General features: G+C 37.9%; 1 long non-coding RNA gene across 1 annotated transcript; it reads left to right on the forward strand.

Annotated features, from left to right (window-relative positions):
* The first annotated feature begins 6,730 nt into the window (after positions 1-6,730).
* LOC115296644 lies at positions 6,731-20,692 on the forward strand. Its single transcript, XR_003910976.1, has 5 exons — positions 6,731-6,818; positions 7,458-7,584; positions 15,035-15,219; positions 19,716-19,808; positions 20,453-20,692. It is a non-coding gene; the product is annotated as an uncharacterized LOC115296644 (long non-coding RNA).
* Positions 20,693-22,032: the final 1,340 nt, after the last annotated feature.

A 22,032-nucleotide genomic window follows, 5' to 3' on the forward strand; every position in this document is an offset into this window, starting at 1 on the left:
ACCCAGTATACAATGGTGACAACTATGCCCAAGTCCTCCTCATTTTGAGGATATACATCTTTTTTTATCTCTATTTTTAGAGTTTTATATCATGTATGTTTTTCACTGAAGACTGTCTCAAGTTACTGCTGAAATCAGGTCAGATGTAGAAAACCAAATGAGGTGAATAGGATGTAGAGTCTTTCTTTAACCTCCCTATTTAGAAATTCTAATCAGTCATAAACACTTGAGATGCTTAAAATCAGAAACAGTTGCAATATTTTTCTCCAGCTTACTACCAGGTTTGACTCCCCTTCTCACTGTCTGTGAATTTTGGTGTTTTCTTCTGTATAATAAGTTTAAGATTGAATTTTGTGTGACAGCTTCGGATGGAGTTAAGACTTATGCCAATAAAATACATGATTTTTTATTAGAAAATATTCCCAACCTGGAGAGCTCAAAAGCTTTGGAAGAAGAGGTGCCAAATGGCTGAGAAAGTAAGGACAAATCACCAGGCAACTCTGAAAGCTGAAGTGTATTCTAGTACACTGAAAGAGATTACATGCTTGATTTCATAATTAACACTTATCATCTTATAGAAATCATGGCACATATGTATGAGAAATATTATTATAACTCTATATAAGGGGACACATATTCTGTTCATCTCAGCAAGGTTTTATACTGCTATCTGGAAATTTACAAAATGCATTATTAAATATTTGGTTTGGGAGGACTTAGAATAGAATTGGTGTCCATAACTTCTGGTCAAGACCACTAATTGATCACCCAGATATCTTACTTCAATAAGTCACACTGAAATGACAGAAAAAAAATATGACAAAAAGAACATGTTCTGAAAATGTGGGAGAAATAAAGCAGGAGTGGTATGGAGAATGCTCTCTAGAACCTTCTCAGTGTGATTTTCAGAGGGATACAAGCTTGAATCAACAAGGGTAAGGGGAGGAAGGAAGAGGCCACAAGACAACCTGTAGAATCATTAATTAAAGGACAAACAAGGAAAGAAAAGGAAAACAGTTGTTTTGTGTCTACAGAGGGACTGGTTATGCTTCTGGTTTTCTGGATGGAGCTGAGAGAATAGCTCCTTAAAAGAGTGGGTGGATATTGTCATGTGGGTGTGTTGGGGGCAAGTTTTGTTAATGTAAGCACTGGACCAAATAGAGATGATACTTGGTAACTGCAGATATCCATTATGGTTAGAGAAAAAAGAATATGAAGAAGTCAGCTACAAACAGGAGTCAAATAACCTGAATTACTCTATCCCCTGAATACAACCTTCTTTGTGTTCTCTTCAATTAAAATGGACTCCCTCCCCACACCCCGCTCCACCTCTAAGCGCTGGAGTTTTCTGCCCTTTCGTTTGCAAAGCTGCAGAGTTAACATCCCATTGACAGGAGCCATGACATTAAGTCATTTTTGAAACTTATGAGGAGTTCTGTTGCACCTCTTATATGATCAGTGGGCTGAATTGTGTCCCCCTTAAATTCACATGTTGAACTTCTAACTCCCAGTTCTTCACAGTGTGATTATATTTGAAGACGGGGCCTTAACTGAAGTAATGAATTTAAAATAAGTTCATTAGGGTATGCCCAATTGCAATATGGCTGGTGTCTTTATAAGAAGAGAAATTTGGACACAGATACAGAGAGGGTAGACGGCTATGAAGACACAGGGAGAAGGCAGCCATCTTTAAAGCAAAGGGAAAAAGCCTCAAAACCAGCCCTTGATCTTGAATTTCTAGTTTCCAGAAATGTGAGAGTATATTTCTGTTGTTTAAGCTCTCCCGTAGATGGTACCTTGCTATGGCAGCTATAGCTGACTTACACAGATATTGACCAAGTCCTTTCCTTCTGGCTATAAAAAGCACCCAAGTATCACCAATCATTCGAGGAAAACCGATAGCATGGACAAAAAGCACTAAGCTGAACAAATGGAACAACTAGCCTCAGAGGCAACAGATAGTACTAGAAACAGCAGAGAATATGAAAAATCATTATTAATCATGGAGAGTCAAGGATCTTTTATGCTAACGACAAAAGCTTGATTACTTAGAAAACACAGAAAGACATTCAGCTCCTCAAACAAGTTCATTAGACAAATGTAGCAAGGAAAAAGCACAGCAAAAATCAGAAATGGAAAACTGTTGGACTACTGGTGGAATGTAGCCTGTAGATGTGTTTTGTGTGTACAATGTTCTAAACTGTATAAATGTGGGTAAGTTGAGGCATTACATACATATATTTTCCAGTTCATCAGAGTCCTCACTGCTCCATCACCCACAAAAAGTTTCACTACTTGTATTAACATTCTGGGCCTTAAAGTGATTTTCACTGTTGATTCTTGTGGTAGAATTATCTTACTTATGAATATGTAAGCAAATCCTAAATACATTATTATTATAGCCAATCCAAGGCCCAACTGAAAGAATGATTCATTACATTGATAAAAGTGAGTCAGGAAATGTAAGGATAATTCCAGACACATAAAAACATTTAACAAGTATTTGTTGAATGAGTAAAGTCATTTTTCTGACTTCCTAATGAAGAATGAGGCCTAGAACTTAACTCTTATCTACTGCTCTTTTGTTCTATTCTTTATTGGAAGCAAAAATAATATTTTATTGCATGTTTTCTGTGTCATGGAGCATCCCAAAACACTTTCGAAATATGTTGAAATTAACATCACCAATGATTGAGGCACAGACAGCTTTAATTCAGAATTTGTAATCCAGGTAAAACTTAGTTCTGTTTAGTAAGCACATGTTTGGTGAAAATCCACATGGTGGTGGAGTCGTAGCATGAGATATAGAAAAATATAAAATGAACCATAATTGAAAGGGAAAAACGATCAGCAAATTATTTTTCTTTTTAATTTTTTTATGTTTTTTTATTTATTTTTGAGAGACAGAGAGAGACAGTGTGAGCAGGGGAGGGTCAGAGAGAGAGGGAGACACAGAATCTGAAGCAGGCTCCAGGTTCTGAGCTAGCTGTCAGTACAGAGCCCAACGCGGGGCTCGAACCCACAAACTGTGAGATCTGACCTGAGCTGAAGCAGATGCTTAACCGACAAAGCCACCCAGGCGCCCCAGAAAATTGTTAACGTAAGGTATTTTGAATATTTTGCTTTTAAAAAAAATATGGGGGGGAGCACCTGGGTGGCTCAGTCTGTTAAGTATCCAACTCTTGATTTGAGCTCAGGTGATGATCTCATAGTTCTTGGGTTCCAGCCCCATGTCAGGCTCTGCTCTGGCAGTGTGGAGCCTACTTGGGATTCTCTCTCTCCCTCTTTCTGTCCCTCCCCTGTTCTCTTTCTCGAAACAAATTAAAAAACTTCAAAAATAAAATAAAATAAAATATATGAAATTGTTAAGAAAATAAAGATGCAAACATGCAAATATATATATAAAATCCTATCTTTTGGGTAAGAAAAAAGAAGCAAATATATTTAAAAAAATAAACACAAGAAAATCAAAAGCTATTGAAATTTATGAACTGGTGGGTGGGGACGTGGTGAAAACAAGAGATATTCCTTTCAATTTACACAAATATATTACACATATACTACATATAAACCTATATATTTATATTTGAACCATATTAGTTTCTTGTATTTAAAATGGATCTTCAATCAATCAAGATAGGAAAACTCCTAATATTGAATACAAGCATTGAAAAACCCAACTAAATATCAAATATATAACATAATCACATAGATGCAAATAAAAAAGAGTTTGACTGACTTTTGAATATAATTCCTTATAGTGAGAATGAAGGAAGAAGAATCTTGCAGTGTTGGATTAGAATAAGAGGTATAGTGATTTTAAAAAGTGAAACAAAATAAGCTCTACTTATCAAAGAGGTCTAGAAGCAAGGACATTCCTTGGTCAATAAGCACATCTGGAGACTCTATTTTGGTTTGTAAATATCAGTTCCCAGTAAAAAGAACGTAGGATCTTTGAAGAAACAACAAATCCTAGGACTAAAACAAGCAAAGTACAAAGTGAGTATAGAAGAACTAAATTGCACAAAAACTGATTGGGATCTATCCAAAGGACATGAAAATAGCCTAAAGGGGGTTCAAATTGGCCAAATTTGGGGAAATTTGAGCAACAAAATGAATAACAAATTGAAGAGGCGGAAAGAGGGAGAGAGAGAGAATCCCAGGTAGACTCCACACTGTCAGAGCAGAGCCCAACATGGGGCTGGAACGCAAGAACTATGAGAACCTGAGCCCAAATCAGGAGTTGGATGCTTAACTGACTGAGCCACCCAGGTGCCCCCCACATATCTTTTTAAAAGAAAAATAGTTGAATTTAATAAATTTATGACAGTGCTATACAATTTAAAAATATAAAACTTAAAAAGTCTGTCTTTATAGAGTACTAACAATAAATGTGAAATGAATGAATAACACAAGTAGGAAAGTCACATTTATAATTTTAATTGCAATAATTTTATTCAGGCAAGAAGCATCCTATATGCTAAAATCATGGGGGGAAAGGAATAGTATTTACACACAGTTTTAAAATATCATACCTTAATCACTTCTTAATTACAAAAGAGGAAATCTACTTTTGTGATAATGTAGACATCCGGCAGACAATGCCTTAGCCAAATGATCAAAATATCATTGATGAGAACAGAAACACTCCTGGTTCGGAGTATGAATAAGAACTTTTTTCATAAGTGTTTAACTTGCATCCAATCATGAGAACAATTCAGATAAATCCATATTGAGTGGCATTCAGTGGCTGGCTTCTTCAAATATATCAGTCCCATGAAAGGGAATAAAAGTTGAGACACTGAACTTGATAAAGTAAACTAGAGACAGAAAAACAAAATGCAGCATGTGATCTTTGATGGAGCCCTGGGTCATTATTAGGACAGTGGAGGTATCTGAATATGGATCTATAATGGGCAATATTATAATGCTAATATTTTCCAGTGATAATTATATTTGGTTATGTAGGAGAATGCTCTTGTTTTTAGCCAATAACAATTAGAAGCATTTGGCATGACAGAAAATGCTATTTGTTTGCTAATAATTCTTAAAAGGTTCAGTTTATAACACATATACAATAATATGTATTTTTAATATTTATATATAAACATACACACATGTATATACGTAAACACATAGTGTCAATGTTTGTGTGTATATATATGTGTATGAATAGAATGAGACAAAGACAAATGTGATAAAATTTTAATAATAGGTAAATTGGGGTGAAGTGCGTTATTATGTTTCTTACAGAATTCTTGCAACTCTTCTGTAGGCTTGAAAATGTTTACAATAACATTGGGGAAAAGGTTGAAGCTTACCTCTTGGTGTAAGGGAATAGAAAAAATACTGGCTTTTTTCTATTGGGAGTTGTAGCTTAATTTGTCAAAATAAAAACAATAAATATTAACGGTAATGAGGATTTTAGTCTTAGCAATACTACTGACATTGCTTTCTTGTGGTATAGCCAAAGGCAAGTGGCTTAAATTCTTTATCAATAAAATGGAGGTAACAATAGTACTTACCTGTGACAGAGGCAGCTAACTGCCTAAGCACTACCCATTGTACATTCTTCCTTATTGAAAAAAATGCAAATGTGATGATATTGGCAACACACGTATCTATCTAACTACATTTTATAGACATGTTGCAGTATGGTCGTGTCTTGGCTCAAGAGATGTAAGTGTGAGTTGTTGAATAAGGACTATGACAAGTGATTCTTGGTTGACAGGCACCTTTAAACATTTTTTATTTAGTTAAGTCAACATTGCTTAGGTTTTCAAATAAATGCAAGTGCAAGCAATCTCTTATTTACATACTATTTTATAGAGCTACAAAACTGAATTCAATAATAGATATAAAATGCTTAGTACCATTCTTTGCACACACAAAAGGGCTTGATAGATGTTTAGCTACTATTGTATCAGTGTGGTATAAAAGAGTATTCTTTCTCATTGACCTAGAGTTTCCGCTTTCCTTTTTCCTCATTGACCTGAAGGTTTCCTCTTGAAACTCCCTTTTAAAATTTTCCTTTTCAGCTCAGAGGATACATGCCAATTCAGAGTACTTTAAATATCTAGCCTATTTAAACATAATTCCTTGAAGTGATTATCATAATCAGTATCATATTTGAAATGAAGATAGTAAATAGTTTTTTGAGCTAATGGAATGGAATCATGTTTAGTGAATAATTTATATTGAAGTTCTAAGAGTCAGAATGATTTATAAAATTATAAAAGTGATTATCAAGTATGCTAGGTGAGTCCAAATACATAAAAATTTTTAAATATATGTGATATGTGGGCTAAATAAATTTTAAAAAGTATAAATGAGTGGTAGTATTTTCAAAAGCTAGCAAGCTGGTTGAATAAAACATGTGATGTAGAAAAGGGAAATTTTATATATTTTCTTTTCTACAAAATGACAAACTAATAAAACATGCTTAACTTGATTTGAAATAAAATGCGTGTAGCATGATTGGATTCCAAAGCCAGAAATCATCTTTTAAAAATTTTTTTAAAGTTTATTTATTTATTTTGAGAGACAAAGAGAGCACAAGCAAGGGAGGAACAGAGAGTTGGGGGTGAGGGGGAGAGAGAGAATCCAAAGCAGTTTCTGCATTGTCATCACAGAGTCTGGTGTGGGTACTTGAACTCACAAATGGTGACATCACAATTTGAGCTGAAATCAAGAGTCAGATGCTTACCTGACTGAGCCACCCAGGTGTGCCCAGAAATCATCTTTTAAAAACTCATATATTTCTTGAGCAAAAGGAATACCCAGTTTCTTGTTTACTTTAATAAGATGTTACTTAACATGTAAGTGTTTCTACTTATATACTGAAATGTTACTGAAACAAATAGTGAGATGTTACCAATATTTAGATATATCTCATAGAGTAATTTTTCTTCATTTTATGTACCTTCTTTATGTACAGCCTATGTGACCAAGAATCCATTTACATAACAGGATGCTGTGTGATCAGGAAACAAAATGCTTGACTAGTGGTGAAATAAAATTCCTCTGGAGTTTCCAACACTATATTATTCAGGTCTTTGTAACACAGATCTGTCACACCAAATTTTAAACGGAAACATCTGATGATCCATCCCATAGCATATTGCACATTCATGTTTACACATAATGAAAATTTATAATTGAACCAAAGAGTTGTAAGCAGAATAAACATATACTGAATGCCAAGGAGGTGTCTGGCCCTGCGCACATGTCTCGTGTCACCCTTCACAATACCTCTGAGGATGATCATCTCTGTTTATATGGGCTGGGGAGCTGTGTCAGCGAGAGTTTGGGCAGGAAAGAGAGGAGACTCTCAAATTTGGATTAATCAAGAATGGGTTAATAAAGGGGCTCCTTATGAATGTGTCCTCATGGTGAGGGACCCACAGGGGATAGTGGGATCTCCCAGGGCTTATCATAACAGCTGTTCCCACACCCAGGCTCCAAGCAGAAGAGGAGGAAGTGGAAGGCCACCCTGGACCCTGGAAAGTGACTGACTGAGCAGGATGCCTTGAGAAATGTGATCGTTAATCAAATGACAGAGCTGACCAGAGGGGAAACACGAAGGTAAGTGGACCTCATTTCCCTCCAGTCTCCTGTCAGACTCCTCATAGCCAAACTTGAAGAGAAGCCAGTGGGCAAAGACATCTGATGACATAGTCATCTTCACAGGAGGTTAGCTACCTGACAGAAAACAGCTTGGAGGGGTGGACAATGCATCTGGCAGGACAAGGAAAAGTCATCCAGCTCAGGAACTGAAGTTCATGGAAGTTAGACTCTTCCTTAGAAGTCACAGAGTTAGGAAGTTGAGGAGCCTTGACTGAAACTCATATCTGACTTTCAAAAAGTTTACTTCTTTCCACTGTATCAGGTGATGACCTTTATCATTTTGGAAACAAGGAGTATAATTATATTTTCAATGTCTTCTCTAATCACCACGTTTCTCCATAGAAACTGATATGGAGCCTTACGATGTCTGTGTGGATTTATCCATTTGCTTAATAAGATATCACAAGAAGAAGATAATACAAAAAGCTGTGATTTATATTACTCTGACTATACTCCATACAGACAAGGAGCAGATGAATTTTCTACGTATAGCATTAGCACAGACAACTGACAAATAGAACAATACTTTCATTCTTTATATTTTATTAAAAAAATTTTAATGTTTATTTTTGAGAGAGAGAGAGCATGAGTGGGGAGGGGCAGAGAGAAAAAAAGATACAGAATCCAAAGCAGACTCTAGGCTCCAAGTGTCAGCACAGATCTCGACATAGGGCTCAAATTCACAAACTGTGGACTCATGACGTGAGCTGAAGTCAGACGCTTTACCAACTGAGCCACCTTGGTGCCAATAGTTTCATTCTTTATTATTATTATAATTAAAAAAAATTTAATGTTTATTTATTTTTGAGAGGAAAGAGAGAGAGAGACTGAGCACGAACAGGGGAGGAGCAGACAGAGAGGAGACACAGAATCTGAAGCAGACTCCAGGCGCTGAGTTGTCAGCACAGAGCCCGGACGCATGAACTGTGAAATCATGACCTGAGCTGAAGTCGGACACTTAACTGACTGAGCCACCCAGGCTCCCCAATAGTTCCATTTTTTAAATCATGTCTTTGATTCTCCTTTGTTCCATGAGTCCCTGGAATCATTAAAATTCACATAGGGTTACACGTAGGGTTACAAACCAGTATCTCCAGAATTAAGCCATCATCATTAATTTGTTAAGGTCCCAACCAGTAATAGGAAATCAATTTCTGCATCTTGAAAAGTGGTTTCAAATTGCCCAAACGAAAAATCAATTTTTTCAAAAAAAATAATAAAATTGCAAGTCAGAGGATAATTTTCCCTCTTCATGAGCATTAGTCATTGTCAATGGTAACAGTTCAGTAAAACTGAAACAAAATGCTTACCATTTCAGAAACGGGTGAAAAACTAATCTCATTTTTACAAGCTTCCATCAGACTTAAAGGACTTTTCCTTGAACACCACCAGAGCCATGGTCTGCAAACATGAGAATAAAATTATGATTCTGTTCTTCTAGGACATTGTAGGTTTTATTTTGATTAATAGTGTGATTGAAGGTATAGAGGATGGTTTTGTTAAGTAATTCCCTAAACGAATAATTTAACCCCTCAGGAGAATGGCCTTTTTTTTCTTTAAATTTGGATGAGTTCTCAGAGTTTATAATCCATAATTTTTTTAACGAGTTGGTTAATACAGACAGTGTTAGGATATAGAAATGATGCTGTTCCAAATATGAAAACCAGATATTTAGCTCCTGGCTAAAATTTTATTCAAGCTAATATTAAATTCTGTATGCTATTCAACAGAATAGAGTGACAGAATTAGTTTAACAAAGGATAAGAATAACTTTTGAAAATATTTATGAAATATGAATAACATGGAACTCCTGACATTTCTGCAGACTTTTCTATTTTATTCAAGGGATATTAGCTAGAGTGTATTCAAGGATTTTAGCTAGAGTTGACTCTAGCCATCACTTAATATAAAGCATTAGCTTACATATGTCCATTTAAATGCTCATGGGAGGTAAAGTATAGGCAGAATTTGAGTAGGTAGATATTCACAAAGAATCTCCTACATAGTATTTTATATTTTTATCTTAGAATTTCTTAGTTAGATGGAAAGAAATGAAAATGTGTTTCTCTGGAGAAGGGACATTGGAATCTATCTTTATTTACTAAATACTAAGAATCTGCATAAAGTAGAGTGCTTAGTATGCAAACTTGGACATTGGCCAATTAGATTTAAATCCCATTTCTTCTACCACTGACTTTTGGTACAATATAAAATCAAGAGAATAACAGTGCATACTCTACTGGGTTCTGTTAAGAGTAAGGAAATTAGTAAATATAGAGCCCTTAGAGCCTGTCCCATAGGAGGCCTTCAGTAATTTTCATGATTAAATGATATGCGGCTAAAGGCATTCTGCCGCCCATATTCTGGTGTGGGTCATATTTACTATTGGAATCACATTCCTTTACATAACTGCTTATATCCTACACACAGTAGAGCTTATTATAAAAGTTTATCCCCAAAAAATTATCACGAGGAAATTAGGATGGTTTTAAATGTGCAAGTTCCACATTGCTATTGTTTTGAGAATTAAAGAACAGAGAAACCACAAAGGTTTTTGAAGAGTAATGGGAGGGGAAGGAAGATGAGAGAACGTAGTTTTGCAACCAGGAAATCTGTTTTTTATTCTAAGCTGAACCATCAACTATCATCTTTGGGAAAATCACCTTGGGAAAATCTCTTGGGTTTCAGTTTTGTTAGCTACGAGATGGGCATAACGTTACCCCTGAGACAAGCTTATGCTCCTACTCAACATTTATATCCGCATGTTTTACCTCCAAGTGCTTGAAAACCTTTCATCCCTTTCCTGGAGTTTGGGATGTCTACAGAGTAGCCAACTTCCTATTACATTCCCATCCCTCAGTTCATGTGAGTTGAGAACCAGGAAAAGGGGTCAGAGAAGGAGGCCTGGAGAATCACTTTCATAGCAGCTCGGAGAGAGTTAGGTCATTTAGGTGCCCGACAATGAGGGGCTCTCCAGTCAGGCACAGCAATCCCAGAGGCAGAAACCACTCAGTTAACCTTTCTGGACACAGTCATTTCTCACTTCATTAGCCCAACGTTCATTCTGATCTGAGAATCCCACGCCAGGAGCACACTTCATTCCACTTTTAATTCAAAACACCTGGACTCCTTTGGCCAGAGGCCACGTCCCAAGCCTGGCTCATCTCTGTGTGGTGACCTGGGTCTTGCCTCAGCCTTTACTACAACAGCAAACACGACACAAGGAAAGATCGATTTTTGTGGAACAAGGCCAAGAAAAACAAATGTAAGTGAGAATTTAAAATATTAAAAACCTGGGGTGCCTGGGCGGCTCAGTCGGTTAGGCCTCCGACTTTGGCTCAGGTCAGATCTCACGTTCGTGGGTTCGAGCCCCACGTCGGGCTCTGTGCTGACAGCTAGCTCAGAGCCTGGAGTCTGTTTCCGGTTCTGTCTCCTTCTCTCTCTGGCCCTCCCCCTCTCATGCTCTGTCTCTCTCTGTATCAAAAATAAATAAAACATTAAAAAATTAAAAAAAATATTAAAAACCTATTAGCTAAGACAATGGGAATCCCACATTAGGCCTCAACTATGAAACCAGCCCAATTAGAGAAGAAAGAGCGGTTAGGAAGAGTCAGAGTTAGTGGGAATGACAGAAAAACTCCTTACAAGGGGAAAGTGATTTTAATAGGAGCATTGGCAGAGGTTAGATGAATAAAACCACTCATTTTGTTTCTATGTTGATACTTTGCTATTAATGTCATTCCTATGACCATAATGATGAATGCTGAGTTTCAAGGGCATCTGTGGGGTTTGGATGTGTGCACTGGTTTGACTTTATGAAGACATAGACAATGCAAGAGAGGGAATGTGAATGCAGATTTATTGGTACAGTAAGTTTTCAACTGCACATCTGCTTCCATAGGTCATGATGAACATAGACCTTGTAGTGCAGTATGATGATTTCCTAGTTTGTACTGTGTTGTTCTTATTACTTCTCTTTTATGCCTGGGTCCCATTCCAGTTTCTCTTCATTCTTCTGTAGCTAGAGGATAGGCAATGGCATTCCAATTAGTATGTTTGCTCTACCAAGGTTCATCATATTCACTTCAGTTCAGCAAGTCTTTTCTTTTCATCTTTTTTAAAATGTTTATTTATTTATTTTGGAGAGAGAGAAAAAGGGAGAGAGAGAGACAGGGAGAGAGAGAGAGAGAAAGAGAGAGAATGAGTGGAGAAGGGGAGAGAGAGAAGGAGACAGAGAATCTTAAGTAGGCTTTGGGATGTCAGCACAAAGCCCAATTTGCAGCTTGAACTATGAGATCATGACCTGAGCTGAAGATGCTCAAGAGTCAGATGCTTAACCAACAACCACCCAGGTGCCCCCAGCAAGTCTTTTCTTGATTGCCCCCTGTGTCCAAGCACGGTGCCTGGAGATGCAGAGATAAGTTGGTCTTCAATTTAACTGTACCATACCCAGGAACCTTCTTCTCACCTTGGAAATGGCCACTCTGCTTGTCATAGCTACTATTCCTTACTCACACAAGGACACTGACCTTAATATAAGACCCTAGAACAGTTATTCATTAATACTACTGATTACAGAACTAAAGAGAGATAATGGCTCAAATACCATTTCTTATGCATGGTTAATAGATTTGGTTTTCTATAAAAATTAAAAACTAATATTAACATTTTTATCAGAAAGATAACAGAATGATTTCCATGAAGACACTACTCTATGCGGGTTCAGCTTTCAGCTCTGTCCAGCAAAGCTGAGGACAACAGAAATAATTACTTAAGACTCCATGCAAGTCAAGAGAGATGAAAGAGAAGCTAAGGGGAGTTTCTCTGAGCTGCTTTCAAGCTCCCATAGTTATTAGGCATACATTATAGGGAAAACATTGCACAATATGTCTGTGGCTCTGTGCCAGTAAAAGAGTATAGGAAGCATGCAAAAAAAAAATAAATAAGGCATTCCCAACACTACAGAAAAGCAGTTGCCAAAAGCAAGGTGGAGAACAAAATAAAATATTCCACAGCTATCATGGTCTAAAGAATTCAAGAGCGCAAATAGGACCCAACCCCTAAATATGCATTAACTAGATACTGGTTCACTATTTTCAACATGGCCAGAAAGCAGTATAATGTGTTCCCTATAATCTCCTTAACTAGATCTGTAAGGACACAAGTCTAAACCAAACAGACTCCATGACAGGCTTTAAGTTTTCAGTTTCAGTTTCCCCAAACCAACAGGCAGTTACACATTGCCCAAGGCAGGAGAGACTATTGTATCACCCAATCAGGAAAGGCCAGCTAACACCCTTAACATTCCTAAGGACAGGCCTGTAGATGGAAACCATAGATAGTTACCTGTTGTTTAATACTAGATTAACCAGTTACTCACCCCACGTGGGGGTCCTGGGTCCACCCTGTAATTGGTTATTTTCAAAGAAACACTAAATATTGTGATTGGGTCCCACCAAAAGTAACGAACACTCTGGACAATGCGTATGGTTAGAATTGTTGCCAATACTGTTATACAATAATGATTGGATCACTGTACTTGTGTCACAATTTCTTGTAATCTCCCCTTCGCAAACCCCATAAAAACCCTGCTCAGCCCTTGTTTGGGGCTCTCAGCACAGATCCACTGCACTGGTGAAGTCTGTGAGCCTGAGCTTACGCCCGGCGAACTTAAGCCTGTAATAATAAATGCCCTTTGCTTTTGCATGTGTGACTCGGTCTCCCTGGTGGTCTCTGGTTTTTGGGGACGATATTGTGATCTGGGTATAGCAGGACATAGCTACTCAATTTTCTGCAATTCTATGCTAGATGTATGACAAACCAAAATTGTATGTTTAGAACACAGAACAACTAATGAAAGAAGTATAAAAGAAATGAGTTTTAAAATATATAGAGAAAGAAATAATGTTTAAGTTCCTACCAAGTTTCAGGTACAATGCTTTGCAATGATGTTCTTCTGAAGTTGGATATGAGTAGACTTTAGTGGTGGTTGAAATATTATTTCATATCAGTTAGAAATAATGGCTGCCCTAAGCTCCTCTCATATGTTCTTCCATTCAACGTTCTAAGAACTTTTCAGGGGTGTCCCTCCAACTTTCAGGGTCTGGCAACCAAAGGACTGATGCCTGGCTCAATGGGTGCCTCCAGTACTTATTTTAGTACCCACATCAACATCTCTTGTGATCGTTCTGTACCTGGGTCATATGCGATATTCTTTGTTTGAACATCATCCCAATTATAATAGGAGAATATAAGATTCAGGAGGCAGAGAGGGAAAGATTAGGGCCTGAGTCCTGGGTGGGGGAAAATATCTATTTTGGAACAATGCTGGGAGTGTCTGACTACAGCAAACCCCCTCAGGCTTAAGGTTTCTTTTAAGAATGTAAATTACCTCATGCCACCTACTCCCCCTCAGGTTTCTCCTCGAGGTATTTGACAAAAGACCTGAGGATGGCCATAGACCACCCCTCATACAATGGAAACAAGTCAATCAGGAACGAACAACCCAGTGTCTAGAGCTATTAAGGGAATAAGGGTAGAACCTGAGTAAGCAGGAACAAAGTGGGGAAGGAAAGCAGGAGGGTTGACCATAACCTTGTAAAACAATGACCCTTGCTTATAGTCTTTGGGCATTCACTTTTGAATGTCCCCTCTCTGTAAAGAGAGTTTCCTACTATTCTTCCTTTCTAATCTTATACTCTAATAAACTTTTGCTTACTGTTCATTTTGTGTCCACCTCTCCCTTCTTCAAAGAGGAGAGACAATGAATCCTGGATATTGTGGTAAAAAAATCCTGCAACGCAATTATCCCACTGACAATGGGGAAGGCAAAGCTTTGAGTATTATAGTGACTTGCTGGAGGAGGCAAAGATAGTTAAAGACTGTAGTGTAGATCTGACTCTAAGCCTTTCCCATTAAGCCACAATGCCTCTCATGGAAATAGAGCAGGAGCTACAGAAATTTGGAGTATGGAAGGGTTACTCATTTCTCTTTGGCTGGCTGCTTTTTTCTTCTTACCACACAGCAGACTGGCCATTCATTTAGAAGTTTTAAGTGGTATCTCTTTATATGTGGGGAACATACATGGAATGAGAGGCCAGGAAAGTGAAGAGAGAGCTGAGAAGGAAGTGCTCTCTAGAACATGCAGCAACAAATAGTACCAATAACAAATGCATGGTGCCTTCCTAACAAGATGTTCTTGTATGGAAAAAAGCAAAAATAAGATTTGTCTAGTAGGAGAAATATGGAAACCATTGAAATGCCCATAGGGAGTGATTATATCCAGTAAAGGACCTCCAGAGAATGAAATGTTACGCAGCTCTGAAAAAAGATGGGGTAAATCCAGATATGCTGATGCCCAAGACAAATCAAAGAGCATGATAATAAATAGAGCATTTTTCCATTTCAGAAACAGAAAAACAGTGGGGTAAAGGGAACAACAGCTGAGAGACTGAATAAGCACACTGTGAGAAGAGAGAAGCTTTCAGGAGGTCTTGTAGCAGAGGTATCAATGCCCTGAAGTACCCATGGCAGCTGGATTTATGCTTAAAGGACCTTCCTGGGTGCATTTTCCAACTTGATAATGACACAAAGGTAGGTCTAGTGCAGTAGGATATTCACACTTTACCATAATGAGATACTAGCACACACTTTAAAATGGCTCCAGTGAAAAATACTGATCATACCAAATGTTGGTGAGGATATGGAGGAATTGGAACTTTCATACACTACTGGTGGGAATACAAAATTGTACAACCACTTTAGTAAATTACTTGGCAGTCTCTTAAAAACCTAATCACATGTCTATCACATGACTCAGCCATTCCACTCATACATATTTAACTTAGATAACTGTAAGATTTAATAGATAGAGGCAGAGATGAGAGGAAAGAAAGAGACCAAGTTATGGAGCCAAGAAAGCCTTTATTGGGATCTGCGATTCCCAGGCAAGGTTCCATGACTCTGGGAGTCAGGGAAGTTGCGCCTGGTACGGGAGGGGTGAGGTATTTTATGGGTGAAAGACTTCTGGTCCGGTCCTGGGAGGGCAGACCACCAAATAAGGGCATTTCAGGGACGTGGCGGGATGGGATAGGTTGCCTCCTCTGTCAGGGTGATCTTAAGGTAACTCTTACAATAACTGTTTCTTTTGTAGAGAAATGAAAGCAGGTGTTCACACAAAGACTTGTATACAAATCCTTATGGCAGTTTTATTTCAAATCATCTAAAATTGGACAGAGCTTAAATGTTTGGAAATAGGCAAATGGATAAACAAATTGGAATATATTCATACAATAGAATAGTACTCAGCAATAAAATAAGGAACTTTACAACATGAATGAATCTCGAAATAATTATGCTATGTGAACGAATCCATGGAAAAATAAATAACATCCTGTATTATTCCATTTTTATAAAATTCTAGAAAATTCAAATGAATCTATAGTGACAGAGAACAGATCAGTTGTTGCTTCAGGACAGGGAGGTACATAGTAAGGAAGAAAGTAGGAATTGAAAAGAAACACATGGTAAGTTTTAGGGAGAATAGAATTTTCATTATTATGATTTTGATGGTGGTTTTATTTGTGTATACATGTTTGAAAACATAAAATTGTATATTTTGTGTACAGTTGGTTGTATGTCAACCATATCTCAATGAAGCTGTTTTAAAAATTAAAAAAAAATAAAGAGAAGAATTTAAGAGGATTCTACATTCTCTTTTGGCAGAGGAGTGGATCACATTTATAAATTTAAAGTAGGGTTGAAAGGTGGGGCTGGAAGGCCAGAGAATACCTTCATAGTCTTTTAGAGATCTGAATCTGAATAGATCAATGAAACAAATAGACCTAAGTGGATATCAAAACCCCAATTATTTTATTAAAATACTGCCTTTGGTGTTACTGATAGGCCTTGAGTGAATGTCTGAGAATATTCTGTTTGTTATTAGATCACGAAAAGCAAGCTCCGAATTTGTATTTGAGGAAGGACATGTTTGATGTCTAATTAAGAAATTAACAATTGGATCTCTAAGGAACATTTTAAAGATTATTTATGAATTGATTTCTTCAAGTTTGATAAATATGGAAAAGGAGTTTAGAAGTTTTTAGCAGCCCTTTCCTCTTCATAGGATTGCATTTTATCATACTCAGCTTTTTTGGGTAGGATTCTTTAATGTCTTACCACCAACTGAGCCAGATGGTGTCTAAAAGCTTTGGTTGGGATAATTGGATCATTTGTTTTTCTCAAATTCAATGTTTAGGAGCCTTACTGAAAGAATCGCCCCTCAACGTATTAGCCTGTTTCAAAGCCTCATCAGCAGAAAACCAAGCTCTACTTCTATTTTTAAAATTTTTTTTCCAGCAAATTTCAGAGAGAAAAGATCTATTTCTTTCCTGTATAATTTCTCTTATTTCTCTAGATTGTTCTCTTAAAAATGGCATCAATTTGTTTCAACTTCTGTGATATCAGTGAGACCTCAAACAGGTGCTCATGGCAAAGGTGATGTGGACTATAGCCTTGGAAAATACCAAAAGCTAACGTGGGTGGCTTCAGTAAGAGTGACACTGTATTCTCTGATTCTGTGTCTAAGAGTTTCCTCAATGAGCTCCCATACAGGAAAATAAGATAAAATTTAGGACCATGGTGTAAGGCTGAAAGTAATGGGCAGTATTTACACAGGTTGCAGGACTGATAAATATGGTAGGTAAGCAATCTTGGTTGCTTTGCACTTTTATCTCCAGAGATTTCACTCCCTACTAATCTTGTAAAAAATGAATTAGCTTTCATCAGAGCAGAGAATGAAAGTTTAGTCATTGGCTGTCAGTCTAAGTCAGTTTCACAGCTTTTAGCCTTGCAGAGTGGGCTCTGAAAGCCTTTATTAAACATCTTGGCTCTCAACGAGAGGACATTTTCACTCCCACTTTGCACCTTGAAGCAGTGACGCACAACTTTCTCAGTGACCTGGTAACCAGAACAAATAGGAAGTAACTTCAGGTGAAATTTTCAAAGAAGAAAAAAAATTCCTTGATATCCAAAGTCAACTTTATAAAGATTATTGACATATTAAGGAGCTCTTTGTTATAGTTTCACTTTCTCAAAAATAATTGTGCTCCTGCTACCCTGGAAGACTTTAAGACACATAGTCTAGGCAAGCAGCTGAACACTGATATCTTCCCAGGTCTTGGCTCAGAGACTTGTCATCGGAGTCATCTTTTGAGCTTAGGTAGCTGAGCATAATTGGCCCTCTGTCTTTTCAGATCAGAAGCATAATGGATAATGAGAGCATATTGTGAATGGAATAAAAGGGAATGGGAAGAAGCATGAGCAAGGGACCAAAATGTGGCCTCTGGGCAGAACTATAACAAAATGATCCTTCCCCACTCTACGAGTGGGCATGGCACCTTGTCACTTTGTAGAGCTGGGCAGTGTCATTATAACAAAAGAGATTTTCTTCTCCCGAAATTTCCTCCCATATGTCAGATGTTAGAAAATAACTTAGATGTGTGCTTCACAACACAGAGAGCACGATTTTCATGTCTACTTGCCCTAAACTCTTGCAAGTGGTTTGAGATCAGTGCCATTGTCATCCTAGACATGCTTGCATAGAAAAGATCAGGTTCAAGGCTATTAGGTTGTTAAGTCAGGGCACATGGCTGGAGAGTAGAAGAGGGTAAACCTGAGTCTATGTTCTCTGATGCCAAACCTAGATATCCTCTTAGCTGTGTGTTTTAAGATTAGATCACCCTGGAGAACATTTCATGTTCAGAAGATATTATAGCAATTGGATGCCAAGGAACTAGTGTTTATTCTAGGAAGAAATTTAGCATGCTGGTAAAGTGAGTGGATTCTGGGGTCACAGTGCTGGAGTTCAAATCCAAGTTCTTCCACTCACAGCTGTATGATCTTGGGCAGCATTCTTAACCTCTTTGTTAGTAATGTTATTTATTTCATAGAATTGCAGTGAAAGTTTATGATTTAACAAGCATAAAGCACTCAGAATACTGCCTGAAACCTTTTAAAGGCTGTATATTAGCTCTCTCTGCAGCAGCAAACACCATTGTTATCATAATTGATACTTATTATTATAGTAATGGAAAGCATTATTATATTTCTTTCATCTCTGTGGGAATAAAAATTAGGTCTGAATGACATGCTTTTATGTTGATTTGAATCCTGCCAGGAATACATTAGGCATTGGAGAGCTGCATTACTCTAATAAATTTGCATTTCTATTCCCAGCCAATAACTTTAAGAATCAGGAAATGTATATTCATTTTCTAAGATGTCTTATTTACATCTCTCAACCCTATGTCTAGGGATTCTTGGACTCATTCACACTATTTTGAGCTCTATACTTCTTGTGAAGGCTGTCATTAGGAGTAAATTCTCAATTGTAGGGATACACATGTATGTCATCCCTACCAGTATTTTTTTTCCTGTATTTATCTTCTGCCTTTCTTGGATGTCTTTTGTCTAGCTACTTCTCCTTCATTATGGTTCTCATCTAGTCACATGACTTTAAAAGCCAATGCTATGTTAATAGTCCTCAAATTTATATCTGAGCCAGATTTTTCTTCTGAACTATAGACTGAAGTCCAACAGAAGTCTCGACCTAAACATAAGTGAAACCATTCCCAATTGTCTCTTCAAAACCGTTTGCAACTTTATCTTCTCTCATTTTAGATGGTAACATCTTTATTCTTCTGGTTGTTTAGGCCCCAGATCCTGAGGCCACTAATGACTCCTGTCTTTCATACATATATCTCATTTGTTAAGAAATCCTGTTGACTCTTTCTCTGAAATCTATCCAGAATCTGACTCACATCAGATTCTCCCCTCTCCATTACCACTACTTTGGTCTCAATAACCATCATCTTAGATGGCTTACTGCAAAACTCTTCTAATTGGTCTCTATGATTCTACCCTTTTTTTTCCTATAGCTTATTTTCAATACAGCAATTGGAATGGTGCTTTTAAAGTAGGTCACATCACGTCACTGTCAGCAATTGTATGTGATCCGACTGCCTAGCACTCTTCTGATACTTTCTACTCTTCTTCTTGCTCATGTCTTTGTGTTTCCTTACTGTTCCCAGGTGCTCCTGAGCTTTCTGGGCTTTCGCTGTCCTGGTTCTGCTGCATGAAACACTCCTGTCCTGGATATCTTCTCGGCTGCCTCTCTCACCTCTGTAAGTGAAGGGCTCTTCCTGACGAGGTATACTCTGACCACCTTATTCAATACTGTCCCAGCTCCCCTCTTGCTTCCCTGCCCTCTGGATTTCCCTTCCCCTGTTCCACGTTTCTTTCCTCCCATGGCACTATTCCTAACAACACTCTGCGATCCACGATCCCAATCCCAAACACTTGGGATCCCAGACGCATTTCAGAATTTATCCTTTTTTCAGATTTTACTGGAAAATGTAATGCACACCATGTATTCCATCTCATCCTTAGCAAAGTTCTGTAATCAAACACATGACTATTTCTGAAGCAATACCTAGAAATATGCACTATGCGTGTCAACTAGAGTAAAGACTATCCACAGCCATTCTGTTCAGACCAGGTTTACTGATAAATAAACTCAGGAAAAAATTCCAGTTTTTAAACGTTTAGACTTTTAGACTTTGTTTCGCAATGAAGGGATAATAGACCTGTATATGTTTGTTGGTTCATCCCGGCACTAGAAGAAAATTCCATGAGGCCAAATTCCAAATTGTCGTCCTCGATGTGCCCGTCTACGTCAGGCACTGCTCTCAGTGCCTGGCATGTAACACACATGTGTTGCTTACATTAATGAATTGTCCCATGAAATTCTTTCTTTTCTTCTTTCTAGATTTAACCAGCTAAACATCGTTTGTTGACGTGTCTTAAGTATTTATGTTTCCACCTGAACTTTTCCTTTTGTTGATCCTTCAGTTCTCCCTTTGTTCGCTTTTTCTTCAAGTGGTCCAGCTTTCACAGTTTAGGAGTGATCTCACCTCCACACGAGGCTCCCTGGCCAGGTATCTGTGAAGCCTTGTCCTCATGAACTGCTATAGCAATTTTTAAAAATGAATATATCATTTGCATCTCATTCTCATGTGCCTCATTTCTTTTATGAGTGATTTTTCAGATGAATTATCAGTGCTTCAACTAAATTACAAACTCTTTGAGCATAAAGGCTGTGTTATCATCACCACCACAAGCAGGGCACTAGGTAAAGTTCTTATTTTACAGTAGTAGGCTCACCATTTAATAAAGTATCACATATTGTAGTAGATGCTGGGCCTATAATGACTTATTAGACTACTTATAATGATTACTGAGGGATGAGGGGAAAGAAGGCAAAGAAAATAGGCCATTGTAATTGGATTGATTGGTGCAATTGAATTGACTGAGCGATAGGCATTTAGTTCAGTCTTGGAGGACCTGGGATTTTTCCCAAGGCAATGATAGCTGAAAACAAACAAACAAACAAACAAACAAACAAACAAAAAGGAACCACCCAGAGGAGAAGGGCAAGGGGAGAGAATGTTGCAAGCAGAAGGCTCTGCATGCGTGAAGCCCTAGAGATGGCAATGAGAAGGGGTATGTCGTTGTATGAGGCAAACTGAGATGACCTAAAAGCATTTTGGTGTGGTTGATGCACAGGTTGCAAGGAAGGTGAGATAGTGCATTGAAAGCTAAAACTGGGCTTGGAGGGAGGTAGAAGCCAGATCCTAAAATGTGTGACACATCTTGCTAAGGAACTGAGGCTTATTAGGAGAGGTGTAGCCGATTATTCAGGCATTTTAGGCTGGGGTCTAATGACTCTAGCTGCATTGTGAGGAGCGGATTGGAGAAGGCAAGGCTGCAAATAGAGGCCATTTTTGTTTTGTTTTGTTTTGTTTTGTTTTTTGTTTGTTCCTCGTCACCCTTCGCCCCCCAGTATTTATGGCAATGCCTTAATTATGAGTCCATTAAATGGAAGTGCTTGCAGTTCATCTCCTGTAGGATGAAAAATAAATCTTCATGATTATGCTGAGGGAAAATATGGCAACACATTTATTGATTAAAATGCATAAGCTTTTGTTTTATAATCTTGGGGAAATGGATTTCCTCAAAACAAAAGAAAAATGTAACTGTGAAGTATCTGAGTGGCAGGTATGTGTTCTTGCAAAACAGGATGTGATGGAGGCTGGGCCGTCCCTCTGGGAGTAGACATGGGACTCCAGAGGGCAGGGAAAGGACACATTGGAGGGGTGATGGAAAGATTGACGGTGACACATGGCGTGTGAGCTCTGCGAGAGTGAAGAACACGGTGCCCCCCACACTCTATCCTGATGAAAGCAGCCTTCACAGACCCTTAAAGAAATGAATCTGTTAAACAGATGCCTTCAGCATGTCACTTGCAGACAAAGCTTCCTTTGCTACAACCCCTCTCAGAAAGGTTGA

This window comes from Suricata suricatta, chromosome 7, assembly GCF_006229205.1.
Source record: "Suricata suricatta isolate VVHF042 chromosome 7, meerkat_22Aug2017_6uvM2_HiC, whole genome shotgun sequence".
NCBI lineage: Eukaryota > Metazoa > Chordata > Mammalia > Carnivora > Herpestidae > Suricata > Suricata suricatta.